This window comes from Cyprinodon tularosa, unplaced genomic scaffold (assembly GCF_016077235.1).
Source record: "Cyprinodon tularosa strain WSP-4 unplaced genomic scaffold, ASM1607723v1 ctg254, whole genome shotgun sequence".
In the NCBI taxonomy this organism is placed as follows: domain Eukaryota; kingdom Metazoa; phylum Chordata; class Actinopteri; order Cyprinodontiformes; family Cyprinodontidae; genus Cyprinodon; species Cyprinodon tularosa.
The window spans coordinates 497,599-524,601 of record NW_024038944.1 but is presented as its reverse complement, the minus strand read 5'-3'; the positions used below and the strand labels follow the sequence as shown (position 1 = coordinate 524,601).

General features: G+C 43.5%; 1 protein-coding gene across 10 annotated transcripts in view; it reads right to left on the bottom strand.

Annotated features, from left to right (window-relative positions):
• Positions 1–24,210, bottom strand: part of adgrb1a (adhesion G protein-coupled receptor B1a) — a 214,979-nt gene extending 190,769 nt beyond the window's left edge. For 7 of the 10 annotated variants that reach the window (XM_038288392.1, XM_038288394.1, XM_038288399.1 and 4 more), the window contains exon 1: positions 23,590–24,209. The gene's annotated coding sequence lies outside the window, so the exon portion shown is untranslated. Of the gene's footprint in view, positions 1–23,589 lie in introns of all 10 variants that reach the window. The other 3 variants (XM_038288397.1, XM_038288401.1, XM_038288398.1) reach the window with 1 other exon arrangement.
• Positions 24,211–27,003: the final 2,793 nt, after the last annotated feature.

Below are 27,003 nucleotides of genomic sequence, written 5' to 3'. Positions count from 1 at the left end.
ACATCTAACAGCCATGACAAAAGGCAAAGCGAGATTAGAGTGGAGATGCATGGGCCGCTGCATGTCTGCGGGGAGATATCGCCCCCTCCTCAGAGGGGATGTTACTGATGGCCATGCGATGGTCCCTTTCTTCCACTCGCGCCATAAGTCTCTGCATAATGGCCGCTTTGTTCTACAACCTAATCGCATTAATATGAAAGCCAATTGCTTTGGATGGCAAATCAAATCAAGCTAGATTGCATTGAAATGAAAATGAGTTAATCAGAAAAGCTATGTGTTTGCACAAAGGAACGGGGTTAAAACTGTAGGAGAACATCATATACAAGCGAGTGCATTTAAATGCCATTTCAGCGCCGCTCCATCCAGCCGTAAAACACGGTTTGCTCAAACCTTCCAAAGCCTTCAGAAAGGGAACTCATTGTGTTTATGGATAGAGACACGTTCTCTGTTCCTTCCTTTGTGATTAAAACGTGCAGTCACAGGAAGCAAATAAGAGATTACCAGTTTGTTTGGATTTATTTGCATGATAGATCTGCACTGATTGATTTTTCTGAGCAGCGTGATCCTACAGGCCATTATATCCCTCCTGCTGAAGCCTTCATTTAGTGACAGTGTTCATCATGTTTCACCAGAGGACGCTTCGGTTTCATTATCAATCTCTGGGAACGATGTTCCAATAATTGGTACAAGTTCATCTACCTTCATTCTGATGACCCACTGCGCAGACAGCGGGGGACGATCATGTTTAATTAAACCTTATAGCGTCTCATTTACATCTGCTCTAGTGGGGAGAGACAGATGTAAATACAGCTTCCGGTGAAAACAGGCTAAAACTGGGTTCATCCGAAACAAACCGACCTCTGGAGATGAAACTATAAAAACAGTCACAGGAAAGCAAACGGACTATACCGTAGATTTCATTAAAAAAAAACTTTTCCACCGATTTTAAAGGAAAAGTCTGGTCAGCAAGGAATAATCAATGGATCATCATTTATAATGAATTTAGTGTTAATCAGTAAAGAGAAAAAACAATAATATTTGCAGCGATCACTGAGTCTGGGAGCGGCCATTTTTGAGTTATGCTCCTTGACTTTAATGGTTACAGCTTTTAATGGATCACAGAAGCGCGGCATCAGGTCAGCGCTCTGATCTGCAGATCAGAACCAGAAGCTGACAGTTTGTTCTAGATCTGGACATTTTAGACATTAAATGGTGGTTAGGACATAGAGCTTGGAATCCTGAGGTTCTGAGTTTGAGCCCCACTCCCACAGACTGCCACTCTGGGTCCCTGAGCAAGACCCCTTAACCCCCACACTGCTTCCTGGGTGCAGCACAATGGCAGCCCACTGCTCCCCAAGGGGAGGGGTTAAATGCAGAGTTCATTTCGTTGCTCTGTACTTATGACAATGTAATAACAATGAAAGTTAAATTCTATTCTAAATTTTATTAAATATAATCTGCTTTTGATAAAAAGTATTTTTCTAGCTGCACTTCTATGATAAATGTTTGCCAAATGTTAGCAATAGCTTGCTAATATAAAATGAAGACACAATTAACGTGTTTCTAAATAACGAGAAATGGAAGTAAATTTGATCTTATTCACGCGTATAAAAGTTAGTTCATCCAATTAATCTGCTGCTTCCTGTCGCCTGGTTGTTGATCACTGTAGCAGTCCTGATACAATCCTTCTGTTACTGATATGATGCCGATATGAGCCCAATATCAGCAGGAATAATACTGTTACAGATCAGAATTACAACTTCCAGGTTCAGATTAGCACTGCAACTAATGATTATATATTTCACCCAAATATAGTAGCCCCCCCCTCCTGCCATCTTCCAGCAGTGACGTCACGGTGCGGTAAGCCTAGCGCCATTCTCCCCGCTTTACAAGCTAAATCAATGGGTACTACTAGACACATCTGCAATCAACAACAATTATTGAAGATTTCCAGAGGACTTCACCATTGAAATTCACCAGAGCTATAGTGAAACTGACAATGCCCACGTGCATGGCAGCTGGATGCTGGAATACATCGGGTAAAAGTGAAAAAAAGAGTTATTCCACCTTTCTGATTCCTGATCCTCCACGGACGGGTTGGTCGTTGGATCGCCAACTGGAAGAGGGAGGATTTGCCATCGAACTTCTGGCCAGAGAAAAAACCCGTAATATGTAGCCAACATTTGGAAGAAGAATGTTTTCAAGATGACTTGGATAATAGCGCGTTGTGACAAACACCAGATACAGCACTGGGACTTGATCAACAGCCGATACCGCACCGTGACGTCGCTAACCAGTAGGTGGCAGTAGTGTTCTTTGACAAACATGGATGCCTCCAGTAAAGCACATTCACATGAAAATTACTCTGAATTAAAAACACTGATCATTTATTGAACAGGATGGAATCATTTCACAAGAAGTTTGAATTCTGAATATGACCTGACTTCAACTTTAAACTGAGAGTTCGTAGAAGCCACCACACCAGTATCCATCTTAGCTCCTCACTTATGATGTTTTAGTCTAAAAGCATCAGGACTCAATTATAAGAGTGTAAAGCATCAGCTTTTTCACAGAGTTTCCACGTATATAATCATTTACCCCCTCTTGCATATTGTTACTCTGACTCCACCCTTTTACTGAATTACAGGGTCTGACCAGGAGATGGCGCTTCTCTTTAGATCTTAATGTCCAGAAATCATGACAGAAAGAATATTTTAGTGCAAATATTGATGTTTAGAAAGGAATTATAGGGGACCAGCCAAGGAAAGGAGTGAAATTTTGAATGGTTACCACTGTAGTTTGTTTGTTAGCCTCAAATGGACAATATAGTGGTTCTAAATAGGAGTCAATGGGGTCCAACATGGGCCGGACAAGAACTGGTCCTGGCCCCTGTTTGTCCCCTTTAATGAAGACATGCGACTAAATCTGTTTAATATGATGATAATTATCTGGACTTATTGGTTAAATGTGATTCTTTTTAATTAACAGATTTTTTTTGCCAGAAATCACAGGGTGGCTGGGTGCATCCTTCCAGATGGGGGGAGGAGCTCAGTTACCTGGGAGAAGCTCAGAGTAGAGTCACTGCTCCTCCACATGGAAAGGAGCCAGCTGAGGTGGCTCAGGTATCTGTTCCAGGTGCTTCCTGGTCGCCTCCCCCAGGAGGTGTTCCAGGCATGTCCCATTGGGAGGAGGCCTGGTGGAGGGTCCAGGACACACTGGGGGGACGATGTCTCTGAGCTGGCCTGGTGACGCCTCAGGGAGCAGCTGGAATAGATGGGTGTGGATCAGGAAGTCTTGGCATCTCTGCTTAGACTGCTGGCTGGCTGGATGGTCACCCAATTGGATGGATGGATGGATGGATGGATGGATGGATGGATGGATGGATGGATGGATGGATGGATGGATGGATGATGGATGGATGGATGGATGGATGGATGGATGGATGGATGGATGGATGGATGGATGGATGGATGGATGGATGGATGGATGGATGGATGGATGGATGGTCGATCCGTTTTACCATGATTCTACTATAGAAATGTTTTTAATGGCCAGGCTTTAAAGATTCAACATGTAAAAAACAGTTATGACTGAACTAATGGATGGATGGCCACTAGGGGGGGGGCACTGTGTTACAGAGCCTTAATCAGCTCCCAGTTTCTGCTTGAACAGTTAGGCTACGTTCACACTGCAGCCTGAAGTGACCCAAATCCGATTTTTTTGCCCATATTCGACCTGGATCTGATCTTTTCATGGCATTTTGAACAACACAGATCAGATTTTTTCCAATCCGACCCAGGCCGCTTGGCTCTGTGGTCCTGAATCCGAAATGAATCTGATCTTTTCAAATGCGACCTGCGTCTGAACGACCAGGTCGGATTCATCTGACCTGAACGCCATTAATACCCGACAAAGGTCACTATTATGCATCATGCTACGCAGAAACGGCAAGAAAAACAACAACCATGGTGGACGATGATGCGGGGAGCAGTATTTATGTTTAACCATAATGAAAAGATTGAGTTTTTATGGTTGGAAAAGATCGCTAGATGCTCGCCGGCACTACCATCCATGTTTACTTCCGTGAACACAGCACGCTGGCCTGTGATGTCATTGCGTCCTCTACTGCGCATGCGGAGATCACATACAAATCGCATATATTTGGAAATATGAATGGCAACGCAAAAAAAGTCGGATTTTACAAAAAAATCGGAACTAAGCATCAAGGCCTCAGTGTGAACGTAGCCTTAGATGGAAAACATTCACGGCCAGAGCCGAGGAGCACAGCCTCTGCAGGAAAGAGCTTTAGCAGAACAGAGAAACAGAAATAATAACAATAATAAGTTATCAGATGATAAATCCAGTCCAGTCAAAGCTCCAATCATCGGCTGGATGACGCTTCACCTTGGAACCCTGAGACATCATCAAATACTCAATGTTAAAGGTTTGAGGTCAACCTACCAGTTAAAGACTGAATGTTGGAATTGCTTCAAAAACTAACCGGTTGTTGAATAAAGCTTAATTTTATCAGCAGAAGAAAAAAGAAAGATGGAGCAGAAAAGCATTGTGAAAAGTCTCCAGGAAGTTGCTGCCAAATGGGAAAGAAATCCCCGGTTTATTTCCTGGAGCTTCAACTTGTGCAGCAACACGAAGGAGAGGAAGAGGAGACAGAGAGTGAGGGCAGACAGGATGAAGAGAGACCAGCTGATGATGTGGGACTTGAAGCACCTACAGTTTCTTTGCCTGACTCACAGCGAAGTAATGCAAGCTGACTGATATATCACTGTTTTAGCAGTTTGACATCATGTAGTGGAAATACTTTCTCACTAAGATCACTCTACTGGCTCTGAGTTGTATTTGGCATCAGCATCTATCAGTATTACAGCCATCGTTAAACATTGGTACAGAATAGATATCATTTGTAAAATTTTTGGAACATGTAGTCTGCATAGAGAACTTTAAGTCTTTATGCTTTAGTTCTATAGAGTTACAAAGCCAGATCATGTCTCATTGATCTTTTTTTAGTTGTTTTTTTTTCCAGGGTTTTATTGTCACTGTTTCCACTGCCAGTAAAAGCGCATTTTTCCCGGGTTTAAGCAGGTTTTACAGTTTTTTTTATGTATTTTACATTTAAAAAATCCTAATGGAAATGATGATGCAGCTTTATATTCTCTTTTCTTTTTTTTATTGTCGTTACACTGTCACAAGTACAGAGCAACTCCGTCGGAACCAAAGAGAATTTATTGTGGAGTTATCTTTATGTGAATAAATGAGCAGATGAGAAACAAGAAGAACACGAAGCCGCGTTTCAGTGATAAAACCCAGGAATCAACTCTCTGCATTTAACCCATGGGTTCATTTCATGGCCACTCTGCGGCAAACGGGGGGGTAGTGTGGGGCTAAGGGTCTTCCTCAGGGACCCAGAGTGGTAGGCCACCGCTCCCTAAAGCAGGTATTAGCCTGAAGGGTCCTGCCTAAGGACAGCGGCTGCCCTTCCCCCCCCCCTGGGATACAAACCCTGGCTTCCTGTCTGGTAATTCAAGCAGAGTTAATAATCATTAAACAAAAGGAAAATATGATCTCTGTCTATTAAAGTTGTTACTCAAAGGAAGTTAATTCAGCATTTAGAGACAATCGGTCACTGCAGTATAAATAAGAACAGAACACCAAACTAATGTTGATTTATAATTAATAATCCTACCACAGTAATATTATGTTTGATAAACTAAGCAAACACTACAAAGAATCAGTAATAAAAGAGTTTAAATTAGTTCAAAAAAGTACAAAAAAAAAGAATCCACTGGACTTTGTTTCCAGGTTTGAAGACGTTTCTCTTCCATCCAGGAAGCCTTTTTAATCAAAAATGTCAGAAATAGCGTTTAGTTCCAGGTTTTATCCAGCAGCCCAACAAAGCCTGGTTTTGGTTTAGAAAACATGCAAATAGACTGAGACATGGATGACTGAGAATCTTCATCAACAGTTTAAATGAGTCCTTGAGGAAAGAGTTTTCATAATATTTAATTAGCTCAGCTGCTGTGATGCACTGAGCGAATGTCCATCAGAGTAGCTGCATAGATGATCTACAGCAACATAAGTGTAACAGTGGTCATCCCTAACTGGCTGTGTGTTTCCTGGACGGGGCCGCCTGTGGAGCTGGTTGACAGTTGCCTTTTGTATCTATGCTTCTTTTTCTATGTCTGCTTCTGTCTCCTGGAACCCCAGTGGGCCTCAGCAGATGGCCGCTCACACTGAGCCTGGTTCTGCTGGAGGTTTCTTCCTGTTCAAAGGGAGTTTTTCCTCTCCACTGTCGCTACAAGCATGCTAAGTGTGAGGGATTGCTGAAGAGTCAATGAGTCGATGCAATCAGCTGGTTTTCCTTAGATGGAAACTTTGAATCAATCTGACTGGATGATCTGGTGAACTGGAAAGAGCCTTGAGATGATGTGATGTGAATTGGAGCTATAGAAATAAACTGAATTGAATTGTCAAATCAATAAAGTTTCACATTAATCCAATAATAAACAATTACTAATAAACACAATGAACTGGATGTGACAACATTGAAATGGAAATAATAGGTGGTGTGGGGTTGCACACCTCTGTTTTCATGGTAACAGACAGCTTAGCGGCTAACTCAGCTAATCCACAGCCAACCAGCAATCCACAAAGACGCTATTGCAAGTTAATGGTGGGTTTAAAGGGGTCCTGCTGGGGTGCGTTCATGATGTCGGAGGGTTGGGCTGCATTGCTAAGCAGCAGAAATCAGACCAGGGCTGAAACTATTAACCGGATTAATCCTGAGTAATCGATTACTGAAATGATGGTCAACTCATTCAGTAATCGATGAATTGTTAGCTGGTGTAAAGAGACGGTAAAACATGCCTTCAGCTGACAGAGTGAGCCACTTAGAGCTGTTATTAGAAAATTAATCATTAGTTGAAGCCCTAATCCGAACCCTAACATGGAAGTTGTTATTCTGATTCATAACAGTACGATTGCTGCTAATATCACGGGGGACCAGAAGACCTCCCCTGTTCAGCCAGGCCAACAATTCCCTCTGACAACCCCCCTTTCAGAGACAGAGACAGGTATGGGGCATTGCAGGCTAACAAAGAAGCCAATCGACCCCCATTCCAAAGGGGGGGACCCTTTCATCCGTTTCTATTTGCATGTTTTCTAAACTAAAACCAGGCTTTGTTGGGCTGCTGGATAAAACCTGGAACTAAACGCTATTTCTGACATTTGGAATTTAAAAATCTTCCTGGATGGAAGAGAAACGTCTTCAAACTTGGAAACAAAGTACAGTGGATTGTTTTTTTTTTACTTTATTGGAGTTTCTACATTAGTCAGTTAAATAACCTGCTGCTGTCATTCTGCACATCTCTGATGTTGCTGCTATTTTCAAATATCTATTACTGTATAAATGTCTATAGCTGCATATTGGTTATTTATTCTCCAGGTGATCAGTTTCTGTGACCATTTTTCCCCCATTGTGGGAACACATCTATTCTAGATGAAAACATTTACCCTGCAGCTTATCAGCAATCAGGAGCTCGTTATTGGTAAAATAAAACTAGAACAAAGTTTGACAGAGACCTGCGGCTCAGAAGACGAGCATAAATCGCAGAAATTAAAAACACCTGCAAATAAAAAAACCTTCCTTGGAAGAAAAAACAGAAAGAATAATGAGCCAGAGATTTTTTCCCTGTTTTAAAGTGAAACGCTCCAAATGCATCCAGCTTACGCAGAAAGGCTTCAGGTGCATTTAAAGAAACATCGATCTAGCAGAGGTAGAAAGGTCAGCAGGATAAGACGCTTCTTCAACCGACAGAAGAAAAAGTCCCTAGTTTGACCTTTGGCCTTATTTACAGCAGTTATTTTTTATAGAAGAATTAGGAGAAGCTTCCATGTTGGCAACTTTTTGTTCCAAAATAAAACACCAAACAGGATAGACTCGACTGAAAGCTGCAAACAGCAATAAAATCAAATCAGAAGTTGAAACATAATCAACATGTAAATCTAATAAAGGGGGAATGGATGAGCGACGTCTCTACTCTGTAACTCTGGTCTGTTCTGATCCCCAGCCTCCAGTCTGGGTTTCTATAAACTGGGCTCCTGATTTGCCCAGTTTTGTTACAGATTGTTCTTTCTGTCGTCATCAAGATGTATAGAAAGAATTAGGCAGTTTGGAACAACAGATATTTGCGTTTTAACGTAGGGATTAAAAGTAAAAAGTCCTCAGAAAAATAAATACTCCAATACAGAAGAACAGATACTGAGAAAAATACAGCAACAGTATTTATACTTTGTTATTGACACCTCTGCAATGATTGAAATTTCTGAGTGTTGAACAGAAAACTACGGAAGCCCAGAGCGGCCATGTCCCTCCGATACTTTTTCACTGTGGATTTCTCAAGAAATGAAGTGAATTTTCTCATTATCTAAAGATAATGAAGCCTTTTTCATGATAAGGAGATGATTGGTGTGCATTAAAACTGATTACACCCTTTAATAGCACAAGAGGATTTATAAGTCATGGTAATTACGCCTATGTGTAATTCTGTAAATAATCCTGTTTAACTTTTTGGTAACGAAACGACGTTTTTGGTTTGATGATTTGCTTCCACTTCTCATTCGTAGGTAATTAGACCTATGCCTCCAGGTGTGTTCTGACCACCTGTAACAGATATAAGATGCATTAACCCCCAAAATGAGTCCAGATCAAAGATTTTCATTAAAAATCAGTCATTTGTTTCTACTTTATTTCATGCAATCCAATCATCCACCACCACCTGACAATGAGTGAAAAGAAACGGGAAACTAAAAAACTGTACACCCTGTACCATGACTGCACAACTACGGGCCCCACAGGCATGGATGGACTGGGAATCCAGGGCTGCTGGCCAGCATCATTCTTTACTCACACAGGTTAATCATCTCAACATCTCAAGAAACCAATAACTGTTTTCTGCTGATAACGAGATAATTATCTTGTTATTAGTGGTGAAACCGTGATAAGGAGTTATGTCGTTATCTCGAGAAGACAAAGGAAAAAATAAGTCGAGTAAGACCGCTCTTCTGTAGAAAACCAACCAGGTAAAGAAAAGGATTTCCGACCAAAGCAAAGCAGCTGGAATCTGAGCCTGAAGATGTCGGAAACAGACGTGAGAATATGTCAACCAATGCAGGATCAGAGAGGATCAGAGCGGGAATACTTCTCTGTCTTGATCCTGGAAAACCTTTAGTCCCTTCCTCTGCAGAGACAGATCATATGTGGAGAGGAAGGTCCTTCACGTCTGGAGGGGTTTATGGTGTTGACCTGACGTCTCCTGCTTTTCAGAGTGAATAAAAAGGAAACGCTAGGGATCATTAAAGCCGTTGTAGCGATCTGATTGGTTAGGCCGAACAAGTCCGATCCTCAGTTCATAGTCAGTCAGAACCAGACTAACCCCTGATTCCTAACAGACGGACTCACCTAACATTGCTAAGAAGTGATCCGATGTAGCCGGTGTTGAGCTTGAAATGACCTTAATATTGCTGCAGAACTGATGCAGGTTTGAATGTGAGCGTTTTTCTGCAGGTCTGAAATGGCGTTGGACCCTGGGAGCTCAGGGAGTCCACAGAGGCAGCACAGACCCTCACTGTCCTCGGGTCCTTACTCAGCTGGTTTATGTGTGTCTTTGTTGGTGAGAGGAGATTTCCCACGGTTAAAAGGCTCTATTGAATAAGGCTTTCCTCTCATTGCCATGCAGAGGGGACCAGCTGCCTGGCCTCGGCCATGACGGCCCAAATATTTACCACTCTGTTTACATCCTGACCCCATCGTCCTCACACTCCTTCCTGCCCCACGTCTTCATTTCTTTCATCAGGGGTTAGTCTGGACCTCCGATAGTGCTGGTTCTGGATAACCGCCTCATTAAGTGACGGACTTTAACTCTGTCCCTTCTGAATGAAGCCTATTTTAACCCACAGACAGAGTTTAAAGAACAGTTGAAGAAGAAAAGAGAGAACAATTTAGTTCCTTCCTCAACAGATCAGGACCCGTCTAATGAGGATTTTTCCAGACCACATGCTTCCAGCACTCAAACAATACAGCCTTTGCTCATTTTTAGTTTCAACCTGTCATTAAAAGATGATTCTTAGCAGCTTGTTCTTTTTTTCGTACTCCCCTTGTCCATCTCCCTGCTCTTCTATCTGAAGGGCTGGTTATCCTCCAGCAGCAGTGTGTCGCAGTTAGCTTGTCACAGGTATGATACAGATATTTTCGATTTATGCCCAATTTTGAAGCATGGTCTGCGCTATGTTGTTCCACGTCACAACGCCAGAGGGACAATCACAAACTAGCTAGGATTGTGGGTGTCCGTGTGTCGGTTTGACAAGCTTGTTCGCCGTCTATAACCACTCATCCAACACCGGACGACACACAGTTCACCCTCCGACTGACCTCCGACTGGTTACGCCAATCGGAGGTCACTAACATTAGTGTTGCTTCAGTGTGTAAGTTTGCCAAAACAATGTGGGACTCCGTAATTTTCTCTGGTCCCCTCCCTGATCTGACCAGTGGTGACATGTTTGGCCGCATGTCGTCATTCAACCGCTGGTTGTTTAGGTGGTGTCCTGAAAACAATGTGGGCTACATTAATAATTGGCAGTCCTTTTGGGGAAAGCCTGGTCTGATTCGGAGAGACGGCATCCATCCCACTTTGGATGGTGCAGCTCTTCTTTCTAGGAATCTGGCCACATTTATTAGTCCTCCAAAACCCTGACCCCCCAGGGTGCAGACCAGGAAACAGAGTTGTAGTTTAACACACATCTCTGCAGCTTCTCTACTGTTACCCACTCTTTACTCCATCCAGACAGTGTCTTGCCCACGACCAAAATCGAATAAATTAGCAAAGATTCCCAAAGGAGAAAATCATGATAATCTAATTAAAATCAAAATAACTCCAATTGGGGAAAAAGTTAAAGTGATTAAATGCGGTCTGTTTAACATAAGATCTCTTTCCTCTAAAAGTCTGCTAGTTAATGACTTGATTTGTGATAATCACATTGACTTGTGTTGCCTTACAGAAACCTGGCTGCAGCAAGAGGATTATGTGAGCATAAATGAGGCAACTCCTTCAAGCTATTTAAATTTTCACATCCCCAGAAGTTCTGGGCGAGGAGGAGGAGTAGCAACAATCTTCCAGTCTGACTTACTGATTACTCCAAAGGCAGTTAATACCTACAACTCAATTCCCTCATCCTAATTACAAAGCAAGAAAACCTGTTCTTTTTGTAACTTTGTATCGTCCACCAGGTCCTTACTCTGATTTTTTAGATGAGTTTTCAGAGTTCCTTTCTGATTTGGTATTAAATACTGACAGGGTCATCATAGTGGGAGATTTTAACATCCATGCTGACATTGAAGGCGATAGCTTAAGAGCAGCCTTTAATGCTATCTTAGACACTATTGGCTTTGTTCAAAATGTGAATAGTCCCACACATTCTCATCTTCATACTGTGGATCTTGTGCTGACATACGGCATAGAATGTGAAGAAATAACAGTATTTCCTCACAACCCTGTCCTCTCTGACCACTTTCTAATAACCTTCAGGATTACTTTAACAGAGTTCTCCTCCCCCAAAAGAAGGTTACATTTTAGTAGATCTTTATCAGATAGTGCAGTTATACATTTTAAAGAATCTGTTTCACTTTCTCTCTCCTCTGTGTCGCTGAGCAGTGCTGCAGAGTGCAAAAGCTTAGTTTGTTCCTCTTCAAAGGTTGATGATTTTGTTGATGGGGTTGCTAGTTCTCTGCGTACTGCCTTAGACAACGCAGCTCCTTTGAAAATGAAAACCGTTAAAAATGGAAAGCTGGCCCTTGATTTGAATGAGAGCTGCAGACTTTCAAGCATAATTCTAGGAAACTGGAGAGAAAATATCGCTCCACAGGCCAACGGGAATCATACCTAGTCTGGAAAAATGGTTTACTGCTGTATAAGAGGACCCTTTGTAAAGCAAGAGCAGCATACTTCTCCTCATTAATAGAGGAGAATAAGAATAATCCTAGATTTCTTTTTAATACAGTTGCCAAACTCACCCAGAGCCATAGCTCTGTTGAACCGTCCATTCCACCTGCTCTTAGCAGCAATGATTTTATGGGATTCTTTATAAATAAGATTGATCTTATTAAAAATAAGATCATTAGCACTCCTCTATCCGCGATTGTACCTGAGGTAGTCATGGAATCTGAACCGGGTTTAGACTGCTTTGATCCAGTTGAACTTTCTGAATTAGCAAAATTATTGTCTTCATCTAAGCCTTCAACTTGGATGTTAGATCCAGTTCCAACCAGGTTATTTAAGGAGGTATTCCCTTTGATCTCCTCCTCCATTTTAGATGTGATTAATCTATCTCTGTTACAGGGATATGTACCAAAGGCTTTTAAGGTTGCTGTAATTAAACCTCTGCTTTAGAAACCGTCTCTTGACCCAGATGACTTGGTCAATTATAGACCTATATCCAATCTTCCTTTCTGATCTAAAATTCTTGAGAAAGTAGTTGCCAAACAAGTTTGCGATCACTTCCACTATAATGAACTTTTTGAAGAGTTTCAGTCTGGCTTTAGAGCTCATCATAGCACTGAAACAGCTCTGGTGAAAGTCACTAATGATATTCTCATGGCCTCAGATAATGGACTTGTATCTGTTCTCGTCCTGTTGGATCTCAGTGCTGCATTTGATACAGTTGACCATAATATTCTTTTAGAAAGACTTGAATATTTTGTTGGAATTAAAGGAACAGCACTAGACTGGTTTAAATCTTATCTATCTGATCGAATTCAGTTTGTTCATGTTAATGATAGATCTTCAACACGCTCAAAGGTTACCTGTGGAGTACCACAGGGATCAGTGCTAGGACCAATTCTCTTTACTTTATACATGCTCCCAATTGGTAGAATTATTAGACAGCATGGGATTAATTTCCACTGTTATGCTGATGATACCCAGCTATATCTGTCTATAATCCAGATGAAGCTAACCCATTACATAGATTACAGGCATGTCTGAAGACATAAAAACCTGGATGACTCTTAACTTTCTGCTTCTGAATGCAGACAAAACAGAAGTTATAGTCTTTGGACCAGAGTCTCTGAAAAAGAAGCTGATTAGTCAGTCACTTCATTTGGATGGGATTAAACTGATTTCAGATAATAAAGTAAAAAATCTTGGTGTTATTTTTGATCAGGACCTGTAATTTAAATCCCAGATCAAAGAGGTTTCTAGAATTTCCTTCTTTCATCTGAGGAACATTGCAAAAATGAGAAATCTCCTGTCCAGGGGTGATGCTGAGAAACTAGTCCATGCATTTGTTACTTCAAGGCTGGACTATTGTAATTCTTTACTATCAGGAAGTCCACAAACTGTAGTTAAAAGCCTTCAGCTGATCCAAAATGCTGCAGCCAGAGTTCTGATGAAAATTAAAAAGAGAGATCATATCTCGCCTATCCTGGCTTCTCTTCATTGGCTTCCTGTTAAATCAAGAATAGAATTTAAAATCCTCCTTCTCACATATAAAGCCTTAAATGGCCAAGCTCCATCTGATATCAGAGATCTGATTGTTCCTTATGTTCCTAACAGAGCACTTCGCTCTCAATCTGCAGGTTTACTAGTGGTTCCTAGAATTTCTAAAAGTAGAATGGGAGGCAGATCTTTTAGTTATCAGGCTCCTCTCCTGTGGAACCAACTACCAGTTTTAGTCCGTGAGGCAGACACCCTGTCTACTTTTAAGGCTAGGCTTAAAACTTTCCTTTTTGATAAAGCTTCTAGTTAGAGTGGCTCAGGTTATCCTGAGCTATCTCTATAGTTCTGCTGCTATAGGCTTAGACTGCTGGAGGACATAGGGACCCCTTTTTCATCATTCTGCTTCATTCTATCTCTATTCTCCCACTCTGCAGAATCTGTTCGTTCAATCTCTAACGTTCTGCTCTCTCTGCTTTTTCTCATAGTAGCTTCATCTGGTCTGTTCCTGTTTGGCTGTGACTCCATCCTGGAGAGAAATATCAGCTGTGCTGCTGCCATCAACACCTTTGTTTCTAGATGTTGGAGCTTGGCCTGTTTTCCAGTGTAGTCCTGTTTCTCTGACTGTGACTAACTGGATGTGCTCTCTTCATCCTCTGACATGGGAGCTGGCTCGGAGCTCGTCTGCCTGGCTGTGTGTTTCCTGGACGGGGCCGCCTGTGGAGCTGGTTGACAGTTGCCTTTTGTATCTATGCTTCTTTTTCTATGTCTGCTTCTGTCTCCTTGAACCCCAGTGGGCCTCAGCAGATGGCCGCTCACACTGAGCCTGGTTCTGCTGGAGGTTTCTTCCTGTTCAAAGGGAGTTTTTCCTCTCCACTGTCGCTACAAGCATGCTTAGTGTGAGGGATTGCTGAAGAGTCAATGAGTCGATGCAATCAGCTGGTTTTCCTTAGATAGAAAACTTTGAATCAATCTGACTGGATGATCTGGTGAACTGGAAAGTGACCTTAGATGACATGATGTGAATTGGAGCTATAGAAATAAACGGAATAGAATTCTTGTGAGAAGACCTCACACTTAGAGATTTAGGATTTTCCTTCACTTTTAGTCCCCAGTTTGGTCAAAAGTCGGCCACAGTGGAGGATCTCCATAATGGACCCTCTGTTAACAAGTTTACTACAGTTCATCCTTTTACTAGGCCATTTTTAAATCACCTTAGATAGCATTTTATTAGGTCATTCATAGGTTTGGACCGGGCTTTTAGCTATATTGTGTGTCACATCTTTATGCTCTGTGTGGCATAGGGGGTGGGGGGGATCCTCCCCTGGAAAAAATTTTAATTTAGACTCTGAAACACTATTTCCTGCATTTTGAGGTGGAATGCAGCTGACTTTTTGTCTTTGTTTCAACACTACTTTAGTCCTGATTGTGGGAAGTATTTGAGCTTGACTAGAGGTGAAAATTTCAAAAAGAAGACATGAGATAATTTTAGGCACGATATTATGTTTGGATGGTTAATCCAAATAATCAGAAAGTCTAATGCTACGTTCGAGAGTTAGAGTCCCTTTTTAAATTCTGTAGCACATCAACCTTTGCGCCGGTCATCATTTATATTGAACATTTTGCAGAAACAAGTAATTTTCTTATCAGCAGAGAACGGATTCGACCGTCTCTGCTGGCTCTGATGTCAGGGGAAAATTGCAAAAGCTTTCATTTCAAATGAAGCTCTTGTTATTCCAACATGGTTCCAGCTTTCCTCCTGTCACATCACTTTGGCTGAAAGTAAAACTCCTGACCTTCGCTGTGTCTGGAAGACAAAGGGGAGACGAGTTCTTTTCACCTGGAAGGGATTTCCTACTGAACACATCCCCACATGCATTACTATCTACAATCACAGGTTTGTCCGATTTGAAGGTTTTTCTATAAACACTTATAAATCTGCGTAAATGACTGAAGTGCAAAGAAACGAGACGAAGAGCAGGAATTATCTGGAATTACTTGAAAGGGTTTTTAATTCACTTTGTGTGTGTGTGTGTGTGTGTGTACCTGTCTAGCGCTCAGAGCGAGGACTATTTTTCCCATTTCACCATCACATTGAGGACCCGTTCTTGCAAAGTAAGGCCTGTCACACCTTGCTTATTTAGCCAGCGTATGCCTGAAATCTCCTAAAATGCTGAACTGTCTATTTTAGACGTATATATAGAATATTCATAACAAGTCCAGAACTTATGTTCAACCACAGCCTATCTTATGCATAACGCACAGCAGCATAATCATTTCATGGGCATTACGATGCATCACTTAAAGTTGCCCCCCTCAGGACCAGGGATGATTACCCCCCAAAAAACAAACAAAAAAAATAAGAAAAAAGAAAAAGAAAGAAGATGGCAGCAGATTGGGCGTCATGTCTGCTAGGAAGATTGTTGGTGGAGGGCGTGAACGCAGGGAGGATCCATCACCCACCTTCAGGCTCACCCTATGATGGGGATGAAGTCTGGACAAGAAGTTACTCAGAGGTTTTGGATAAGCTAGATGCCACGACTTCTGAGTAACTTACACTTAACGTACATCAACCATTAGATAACTTACATGGAGCTTACGGCCCACGTATGGCAGACCCTAGCAGGCGTGGGCCATAAGTTACAAGTCAGTTACAGGTATGTATTCGCCGTATGTTGACATGTGCCAGCGTGTTTCAGCATTCTCATAACTTATAAAAAAAACGTACCCATAACTTATCCAGCGTATATAAGCGTTTATGCCAGATTTTTCGTACGTCAGGCTTAAAGCTACAGTGTGTAATAATTACAGGGATATACAGTCAGAAATGTAATATATTATACATAACTATGTTATTTATCATCATCTACGAGCTCAGCCTCTTAACCTTAATATTTGCGTTGCCTTAGAATTCGTTATTTATAATTACATAGGAGTGGGTCTCGCAGCCATGGAGGCAGACATCTTTGCGCTACGGCAGCGCAGAGCCAACAAACTAGCGATTGCGAGATTGCCAAAACGTCACAACGACGTAGAAAAAATAACGGGTATATTTATTACCTTAAGTCTACATGAAATCTATACCCTACACAGACTTTTATCAAATCAGCAAGGAAATCCAAAAGACACGCAACAGAAGACAGCGATGGGAAAATTAAACGCAAAAACATCACAATCCCTTATGTTGCTGGAGTGTCTGAAAAGCTCAAGAGGATTTTCTCCAAACACAAGATCCCAGTACATTTCAAGCCAAACCAAACCCTTAAACAGAGGCTAGTGCACCCTAAAGATAAAACCTCCAGACCGAATATGAGCGGAGTGGTATATGCTGTTCAGTGCAGCGAGGAATGCTCTGATCTTTATATTGGCGAAACAAAACAACCTCTCCACAGACGCATGGCCCAACACAGAAGAGCGGCCGCCTCTGGACAAGACTCCGCAGTACACCTACACCTTATGGACAAAGGACATTCTTTTGAGGACCAGAATGTCCATATTCTGGATAAAGAAAATAGGTGGTTTGAGAGGGGCGTGAAGGAAGCCATCTATGTTAAGAGAGAAAAACCAACTTTAAACAGAGGTGGTGGACTCAGATTCCAGCTTCCAAAAACATACAATTCAATCATAGACATGATCCCTTCCAGATATCACCAAACCCCCCACCCCATCACAGAGGAACGAGGGACCTACCCGCTCCAGCCGGTGAACAATAACACCTTAATGACCGACTCTTCACAATCATAGACAGGTTTCAGGTATTACAGGAGACAATCCCCCCCCTTAATGGCAATCCCCCCTTTAACAACCGACCCCTAGAATCATAGACAGGTTCAGATATTACAGGCTAACGATGGAACTAACGACCCATTCATCGGTTACCATTGCATGTTTCCAAGCGATACAAGGCGTTGTCTATATAAGACTCAAACTCACTGCGGATCCAGACATTTGAATTGAGAAAGCTTCCTGGAGAGGTGGCGAAACGTCTTCAAATCTTGAAAACCAAGTCCAGTGGATATTTTTTGAATTTTTACGGAATGACTATGACCTGGATGACTGAGAACCTTCACCAGCACACTAATGAAATACTATCTGTAAAATTATCTATGTAAACAAACCTCATCACTTGAGAAGGTAGGTGATGCGGACGTCGTGGAAGACATTTTGTCCCGTAACGCTCGCCGTACTGTTGGGGGGGAGAAGCGGTGGGGGGGAGATGTTCATGTTGCTGCAGTCTGCAGTCTGACCGCTAGATGTCGCTAAAAGTTACACACTGTAGCTTTAAGGACCCTTTGCTGGTCCTCACAAGCCATTTTGCAAATTGTTAGGTTTGGGCTAAGGTGAGGTATGCATTGCTAATGGTTAGTTTTAGGGTTCGAGCATAGATTGTTGAAAATTACTGAAAATCAATGGAAGTCAATGAGAGTCAATATAGATATAGCAAACAAGTGTGTGTGTGTGTGTGTGTGTGTGTGTGTGTGTGTAATGTGTGGCCATGTCTTTAATACCTGGTGGGGACAATTTCATAGGAATATGCTACATTTTGGGGACTCATAGCTGTGGGGACCAACAACTGGTCCCCATAAGGAAAGTTTCTCTTCTTGGGGTGGGGGTTAGGTTTAGGACTAAGGTGTGAATTGAGCTTAGGTCAGGTTTAGGGATAGGTATGTGTCAGTAATGGTTAGGGTTAGGGCAAGGGTCACGGTTAGGCCATATAAATTAGTGGGAAATGAATGGAAGTCAATGGAAGGTCCCCACAAGGATATTGTGACACAACATGTGTGTGTGTGTGTGAGGCTGATTGCACACAGTGACAGGTCAGCTTCACCCCTGTATGCCGATCTGATCCTCTCCTCCTGCCACCAAACCTTTCCTATCTGCACTGAGTTGCGTTTCCAAGCTTTTTGTTTCAAACTGTTATTTTCAGCAGCGCCTTGTTTCCACTCCAAATCCTGACATTAGAGTAATGGACTGTGGCTTTTTACATTTAAATTAAAGTCTGCTTCCTGCTCTCATGTTGATAGAAACTTTGCACATTCATAAAAGTTTTAGCATTTACGATTCTTCTATCAGGAGGAGTCATCGGCGAGGCAAAGCGGCGAGGCATGTGGTTTCCCATTTCTGCGGCACAACTGAAAGGCTTTGGTAGTTAGGGTCGGCAGTAACTGAACAGACGAGGAAAACAATGCCTGCTGCATTTCATCAACATTAAAAACATCTAATCTGCTCCTCCGGCGCATGCAGGGATGCAGCGTTAAGAGATTCCAGAAAGGGCAGATGGTGGAGAGGATGAAATAAAGGCCAACGACAACAATCCCTTCAAACGCATTTAGCTTCTTCATTAGACACCAGAGACGGGGGGGCACAGACTGTTGATTTGGTGTCTGGCTGTCACGTTTCTGCCTACTGCTGTCAAACAGTGGCTGTGGATCAAACCGGCTGCTCTTTGGCAGCTGATATCCTCATGATTGCTTCTCTGCAGCCTCAGGAGCAAACAGACATGATGTTGGTGGAGGTTAATGCAGGCAGGGACTAAATGTCAGAACGACAAATATGTGCAAAACACCATCTGACACGCAGGCCTCTTTTCAAACGCAGGCTTACCCGTTAAAGAGGCCCGGTCAGGAGCCGGTTAATGAGCAAGGCATCAGCTGACGCATGCTGGGTTTTCTACACATGCTGATGGGGAAAACTAAGGCAGAAAATATCCGGTGTTATCTGAACATGCTTGGAGGTCAGAGGGCGATACGGAAGGATCCCCCTGATCAGTTCATGTGAGCCGCAGAGACTGAACCTAACAGACGTGTTTGCCTGGATTCCTGATGCCAACATCACGGTGGGTTTGAATCTGAGAGTCCATCATGTTCTGATGGATGGAAAGGTGTCTGAGTACGAGGACAGACTTTTGGTAACTTCTCCAAACCTTCATCAAGCCTGAGAGTCTCTGGATCTCTAGTAGTCTGACATCTCTCTGTGACCCTGCAAGGATTAAGGACCAATAGATTTTCTGTTTAGAAATAAACCAAACATTTATCTGCAGCTAAAAACCTATTTTCCTTCATCCAAGCGTTTCTCCACGGAGCGTCAGGCAGAAGTTTGTCTCGGGTGACGTAGACGTTCTGGCCTCCCTGAGGAGGAAAACTGGTGCTTGTGAAGTGCTGCTGTCAGCCATGTTGTCACAGTTCTGCTTAAGTCAAGCTTTTATTTGTGACCCGTCTGCGTTCCACTTCATTACACCCATAATGTTGTTTTCCCTGCTCTTAGAGGACATTACAGCTGCTCCTGAACTCAGCACATTTTACCGACTGAAGATCTTGTTAATTTGCTGTTTTGCTCTTCCATGTTGAGCTAATGATGGATGAAAGCAAAATGTTAGTAAAACAGCTCATTTAGGCCTCGCCTCTTTTTCTCTCATAAGCAGCGTATTTATAAGCGTTTGGCGTCCGATTATTGACGCTCCTTTCTGGGATTGTTTTAGCTCCTCTCCATCAGCTGCTGTCCCCCTCTTTGTCTCCCCCTCTTTGTCGCCCCCTCCGTTCCTCCTTCCTCACATCTTCTGATCTCCTCTGCTTCTCTCAAACACTTGCTGCTGTTTGTTCACTATTTTCTCAGAGGTGTTAAAAGAAGCCATGTTACTTTTTAGGATGTAAAGAGAAGAAATGACTATGAAGGAAGTGACTGCATCCTGAGGAGGAAACTATTCTGATCTATTTGGCTTAAATGAAAACAGTAAACTGCACCAATCATTTCCCTTCATTCACACCAAACAAGCAACAGCCTGTAAGCTTAATGATGGCCGAGGAGACGACGCCTTTAAACGCTTTTAAATCTGACCTAACTTTCTCCAAAAGTTCTTTTTAATGATAATAATTCTCTGTAAAATGACTTTTAGTGTTTTTTCATTGAACAGAAACTTCCAGAAATGCTTCCCCTGTTATTTTCCCACAGCTGCTCCACAGTTTTAAACCATGAATCTCTAAAGTTTGGCGTTTATGGATTTAGGCTCTACTGACGTGATCCTCTGCAGCGTCGCTCGTTATTCATACAGAGTCACAGTCTGACCCGAAGAAAATCCAGCCTGGATGTCGGAAAAAGCCGATCATCTCAGACCATCAGCGGCTGCTTTGTTCCTGCTCACACGCTCTGACCGTGTCCACATCAAAGAGCTGATAGGAGCACAGCTTTATGCCTTAGCAACAGGAGCCCTGAAGCGGTCAGAGCCGCAGCTATCAGTGAGCAGCAACATGTTCCTTCAGTCTGTAGACTTCCTGTTCATCTGAAGCTTTACCATGACGACCAAACGTCCAATGAGACGGGGACGGTTTGATGTGCAGCGGCCATCAGTGTCAATCATTGCTAAACGACGCTAACAGGCCAGCAGCTTTGGTCACTTTTTGCAGGAATAAATTCCCTGACTCCGCCCACCAGGCCGCATTCAGCACCGTCCCAAAGGAAAGACACCAATAGTTCCACTGGACCTGAGGAAGCCTCCCATTGGATGACTGCAGGCGGATGTTTCAGACATGAGATCTCTGCAGGTTTTCCCCTCAAAGCTCCTGTCTGCTGAGACCGACTGCTGGCCTTTTACCCCAAAGCATGATGGGTAAGGCCGTCTGTAGAGGAGCCTCCTTCCCCTCGCTGTCTGCTCTGCTCTCTCTGATCGTACTAATTCACGTAGGAGCATCTTTGACAGCAGGCAGCCCTGGACGCCGTGGCCATGGAGCTATGGGAGGATGGGAGGACGGGGGGGGCGAGCGGCTTGGCGTTTTCCAACGCTGAGGGAGGATGTGGCTCCGAAACCAGAGAGGAAAAGTAGGTTAAAGAAACATGCATGAGTGGCCCTGAAAAGGCCAGAGTTACACTGCTGGCTTGTCTCATCGCTGCGACTCGGAGCTAGCAGAGCCTGTCAGGACTCCGCTGTTGACTTTCCTTCTCTTATCTGCTCTCCTCCTGGAGATAAAGCAGCCGGCTGCTAACATGCACTACCTGGACCCAGGCAGGCCTGAAAACATTCGCTTTCCTTTAGGAGCATTTCCAGCAGCTGCCAAATGGTCAACATGTGTCTTTGTGTCTCTGAAGGAAGGACTCCAGGTTTATCCTCCTCCTTCCATCCTCTGCTTCTCTGCAGGAGCGTGACGCGGAAAATACTCTCTGATTATCCACCATTAGCAGCTACATGCTGGCTTTCTAAACTATCAACGTCTTTTAAAAAGTGTTTTTTGACAAGATAATTACAGCTCCTGACAGAATATGTTTTATTCTAAACTCCTGCTTATTTTTGGCAGAATTTACCACTGAAAGCTGCTGAAAATGTCCATCCTGGAGCTCCCAACATTTAAAGAGGTTATTCACAATCCTGGAGTCAGACTAAATCTTAAAAAATATTTTTAAAGATCTTAAAAAGATAACTGTGTTATCTTTTCACTATCTTTCTGTGTTTTTTTATTGTTATTAAATCTCCCTTTCACGTTTTATTTTTATCATTTTATTTCTATTTATTTGTTTTTCTCCTGTACTGCTCAAAAGAATTGCCCCTGGTGTGATTAATAAAGTGGTCTAAGTCTGTTTTCTGACTGGACCACTGAGTGCTGCTCCTCCCCCACCTGTTGCTGTTTTCCACTAAAGCAGGCATCTATAAAGTGGGTCCCTGAGGGCCGCAGTCCTGCAGGTTTTAGAGGTTTCTAATAATCAGCTATCAATGGAAATCAGCTGCAACAAAAATACACACACTGATAACAAAATGTATATTTATGGATAAATTGCAGGAACATTTATATAAAATGACTGATTGTCAGATGATGTGAGAGAAACCTGAGCTGTGGACGGTTTCAGACCTAAGCTGTATTTATCAGCTCCCATCTATAAAATCTGGGAATAATTAACCAACAGTGCTGTTGTTTTTCTTTAGGCCACCGTCAGCAGGAGCTTCATGCGAACACGAAAACCAGAACAAAACGCAGAGTCTTCAAAGCTGAGGCTGATCTCTGTTCCTGGGTTTGCCGATCGGACAGGAAACAACCAGACTCCTTCTTCAAACCGTCCACTCTTTGTTCATTCAGGCTGTGGCCCAATGAAGCTGAGGCTTTCATCTTCTAGAAGGGATGAAGGGATGTCTGTTCTCTAGCGCCCCCAACAGGCTGATCTGGTTCTCCTAAAACCTTAGAGCGTGAAATATTGACCTTTCCTTTTCTAATGGAGAAGGAATGGACGGCTCTTCCATTGGAAGCAGACCTCCATCCAGTCCAGGTTCTGAGTCCACAGCCTGCAGACATGAAGGAGGCTCCTCGGAGCAGAAGGAGACAGAGTGACACTCCTTCTGTGAGGATGGGGTCTCCTGGGAGGCAGGCCGTCAGCTGGAGGCAGACGGTGCGCCACAGCCGCTCCATCCATGTCCTCCTCCAGGAGGAGCGATCCTCTCCATGGCTTCAGCGTGCAGGATGTTTGGAGGAGGATTTCCTGGAAGCAGCTCCGCACTTTGACACAATCAAGCTTTTCTTCTTCTGAACGAATATACAGATAAATAATCTGATAGCTTAAAGAGTGAATTAGTGAAGAAACGGTGACACGCGGAGCAGAAGGATGAGTTCATCTTCCGCCGCTTTTTAAATAAAAAAATAACTTAGTGTGTTTTAAAATGTTTATTTAGATAAGCATGAATATTTTTATAGTAAGTAGGCTATCCTCCTTCTGAAGGAAGCATCTAATCAGTTTAGGTAAACAGGGGTGAAGCTTGTGGACCAATTGTGTGCAGAGATCAGGTCACTTTTTTACTGCTCTTGTTCATTTTCAGTAAGAATATAAAAAACAGCGGCTGAGCTGCCATGTTGGTGAGCAGGTTTGGTTTGGGGACACCGCATCCCCGGGGAGAAGCGCCGCGCCGCGCCGCGCCACGCCGCGCACCGCGCCGCGCTGCGCCTCCTGGGCGTGTGAGCTGCTGTTCCCTGACCTGCCAACCAGCGGATGATCCAAGGCTTCAACATCTCACCTGTTTGTTCCTTTAGCCAAATGTGTTTCATTGCTCAAACAAAAAGAAAACTTTGAGATGAGCAGCTGACAGTAAAGCGCTCTAATAAAGGCAGGAATTTACCTTGAGTTGGTCAGCAGTCCGTCCGGAGCATGGCAGCGGGCGATGCTTTGACCAAATCCAGCACAGGAAGTCCTGCGGTAAGTCCACAAAACGCCCTGGACTTTGGAAATGCAGCAGAACAGGTGCGGGGCTGTGAGGGCTGCGGAGGGCAGGGAGATGTCAGCAGTCCAGGCTGTCCGCGTGCTGCGCTCCTGGTGCGTAAAACGGAATCAGAAAATCCACAGAGGTTCCTCCTGGTGTTCAGACACTGCTCCAGCATCAAACTTCCCTCATTCCACAGTCAAACATCCGCCTTTCTCTTCACTTTATTCCTTTATTTGCTGCTTTTTGCTCTGTTTATTTTTCATTTATATATATTTTGTTTGGAATCCCAGAAATCCTTCCAGTTTCTTTAAAAAAAGTTAAGTGATTTTCCAAATTGGAGATCCTCTCCGCACGCCGCGCGCTGCCAGGTGAATGTAGGAGCTGCTTCGGAGCCGCAGATCAAAGGGAAGCTCGCGCCCGTCTCGGGAAGCGCCGTCAGCCGCTCGCGGCTCTGGAGCGTCCCTGTCCGTCCGTGTGTCCGCGCGGCGAGAGCCAAATTCCTTATTTGGAAGCCCGGGGCTCGCGCTGCTATCAAGAGAGCCGAATTCCACCGGAATGACTTCCAGGCAAATCCTTCAAAATAAACCCATGCTGCTAGAAAGAGGGGTGCAGGGTGGAGGGGGATAATATATATATATATATATATATATATATATATATATATATATATATATATATATATATATATATATATATATATATATATATATATATATATATATATTTATATATATGTGATTGATGATTGTATTTATGTGGTAAAACCTTACTGATTAAACAGCCTCCATTTTTAATTAGATTTTCATTTCATTTTTCCAAAAACCTCTCAATCAGAAGCGCAGCAGTCCATTCCTCTCCCCTCTTGGGAATGCTCTTATTTTGAAGCCTTATCGCCATTTTTTCCTGCCACATTGTATCTTTACTGTGTTCAAAGCATAAAGGTTTCCTCTCTGTAAACTTCACCCATCAGCCCCCTCTTCTGGAGTCAAACAGCGTCAATTGTTGCACCACCTTTCTCACACTAAAGCAAACCGTTCATAATAAATAGAGCCTGTCTCCTGTTTCAATCCTCCAACTGTTTCATCAACTCCACCCACCAAATAATAGACTTTTCTATGTAGACTATCTACACATGGATGAATGTTTCATTCATACATGAAAATAAATCTGAACGTTCCCATATGAGATTAGAAATAATGAGCGCCGCAGCTTTTGGCGTGATTAGGTAAACCTTTGGAACAGATGAGGTCAGTCAGTAACAGCTCTTTCCTCTTCAGCACTGCAGCTGAGAGAACATGTAGTTCTGTTTCAGCAGAAGGACAAATACAAGGATTTTGGGGATTTTGACAAGGGCCCGTTTATGATTGATGGAGAAATCGGTCGGAGCATCTCTGAAGCACCACTACACGGATTAACTATGGTTCTGATAAAAAGATGTCAGAACACACTGTGTGCTCATGCTGACCGCTGTAATGAGCACATAGACACAGGAACCAGGCGTGTTTTATCTGGTAGCCTGGTGGTCCTGGAGGGAGAGTCACTAAATAAACTGAAAGAATGTAGCAACAGGATGCAGGGAGGACAGGAAACTGATACCAGGAGTGGAACGAGATCGGATTCTCCTTCAGAACATCTGGACAGTGGCTGAAAGATTCAGAAAGGACTGCCTGCACTACTGACTGCATGAAATAAAAGCCAAGCAATCCATAAAATAGAGCTTTCCTCCAGAAGCTTTGCCCATTTCGATGCATGAAAAACATGGTGCAAAACGCATTTATCTGAAAGTTCAGAGCATTAATATCTATGATGCAATTATGCAGTGTTGTTTGTTTGGTGTTATCAGTGTGATGCAGAGTCTGGGACGTGATTCAGAGTTTTTCAGCAGTTCATCAGTGTGATGGCGGTGGGGAAGAAGCTGCTGCAGAACCTGCTGGTCCTGCATTGAATGCTGTGAAGCCTCTTCCCAGAGGGCAGCAGGGAGAACAGTCCATGGTGGGGGGGTGAGGGGTCATTGATGATGTCACGGGCTCGGGACACGCAGCGCTGGGATGAAATGTCTTTAATGGAGGGAAGAGGAGCCCCCATGATCCTCTCTGCTGTTCTCACCTTCTTCCAGTCTGAGGCGCTGCAGCCTCCACACCACACAGTGAGACAGCTGCTCAGAACGCTCTCTATGGTGCTTCTGGAGAAGGTGGGGAGGACTTCCTGCTTGGACTTCCTCCGCAGGAAGTCCAAGCAGGAAGTCTGTGATGAATGTGGTGCTGCTGACCACCTCTACAGCTGAGCTGTTGATGAGCAGTGGAGCGTGGTTAGGCCGCTTCTTCCTGAAGTCCACCATGATCTCCTTGGTCTTCTCCACCTTCAGGATCAGGCTGTTATCTCTGCTCCACCAGCTGCTCCACCTCCTCTCTGTCGTTGTCGTCTCTGATGAGGCCCACCACCGTGGCGTCGTCTGCAAACTTCACCATGTGATCGGTGGTGAACCTGGGGACGCAGTCGTGTGTCATCAGACTTTTTACTTCTACTCCTTACATTTTTACAAAAATATCTGTACTTTCTACTCCTTACATTTAAAAAATTGTCTCGTTACTTTAGTTTTGAATCATTTCAATGGAGTTACCGTTATTATTTTTCACGTCATCAATACCAAATTCAATCTAATTGGATGGGAATCTACGTTGCATTTGACGCACCACTACAAGATGAATCGACAGATTCGGCGGTATTCATTGGCGGCAAATCATTGCAGCTTGGTGGCGTTAGCATAGTAGTTGTTGGGATCTGGAGATCTGTCCACCTTTCTCCAGCAGAGGGCGCCCTAGGTCTCCTGGAGCTGAAGCTGACTACCACGCCTGCGGCTGATTTGCTCATCAGGGAGAGCAGCATATAAGCAGCAGCAGGACTACTCTTCAGCGCCAGAGTGTTACGCCAGTTACAGTTAGCAAGCCTGAGCCAACAAGCCTGCCAGACTCTCTGACTCCCTGAAAGCCTGACTTGAGCCTAACCAGTTTTCTGTCCTCTCTGCCCCTTTAGGAAGAATCTGACTGAGACCTGGAGCTCTGGAAGAGCAACTCACTGAAACCTGCCTGCCTGCTCTCAGTTCTGTCGCTGCCAAAACCCTCTGCCATCAATCAGTCTCTAGACCCTCCTGGTTCCCTCCCTCTGCCGCTCAGGCTGAATCTCTGAACAGCTACAGATCTGCACGTTCTCTCAGCTACATGATCATTTGCTGCCTGGCTAACCTAACTGTCCCTCTCTGCAGAGAGCCTTGTGTGACCAGTCCCGGATCTGATTCCAGCACCTGTCAACTAACATTGTGTTTATCATTTG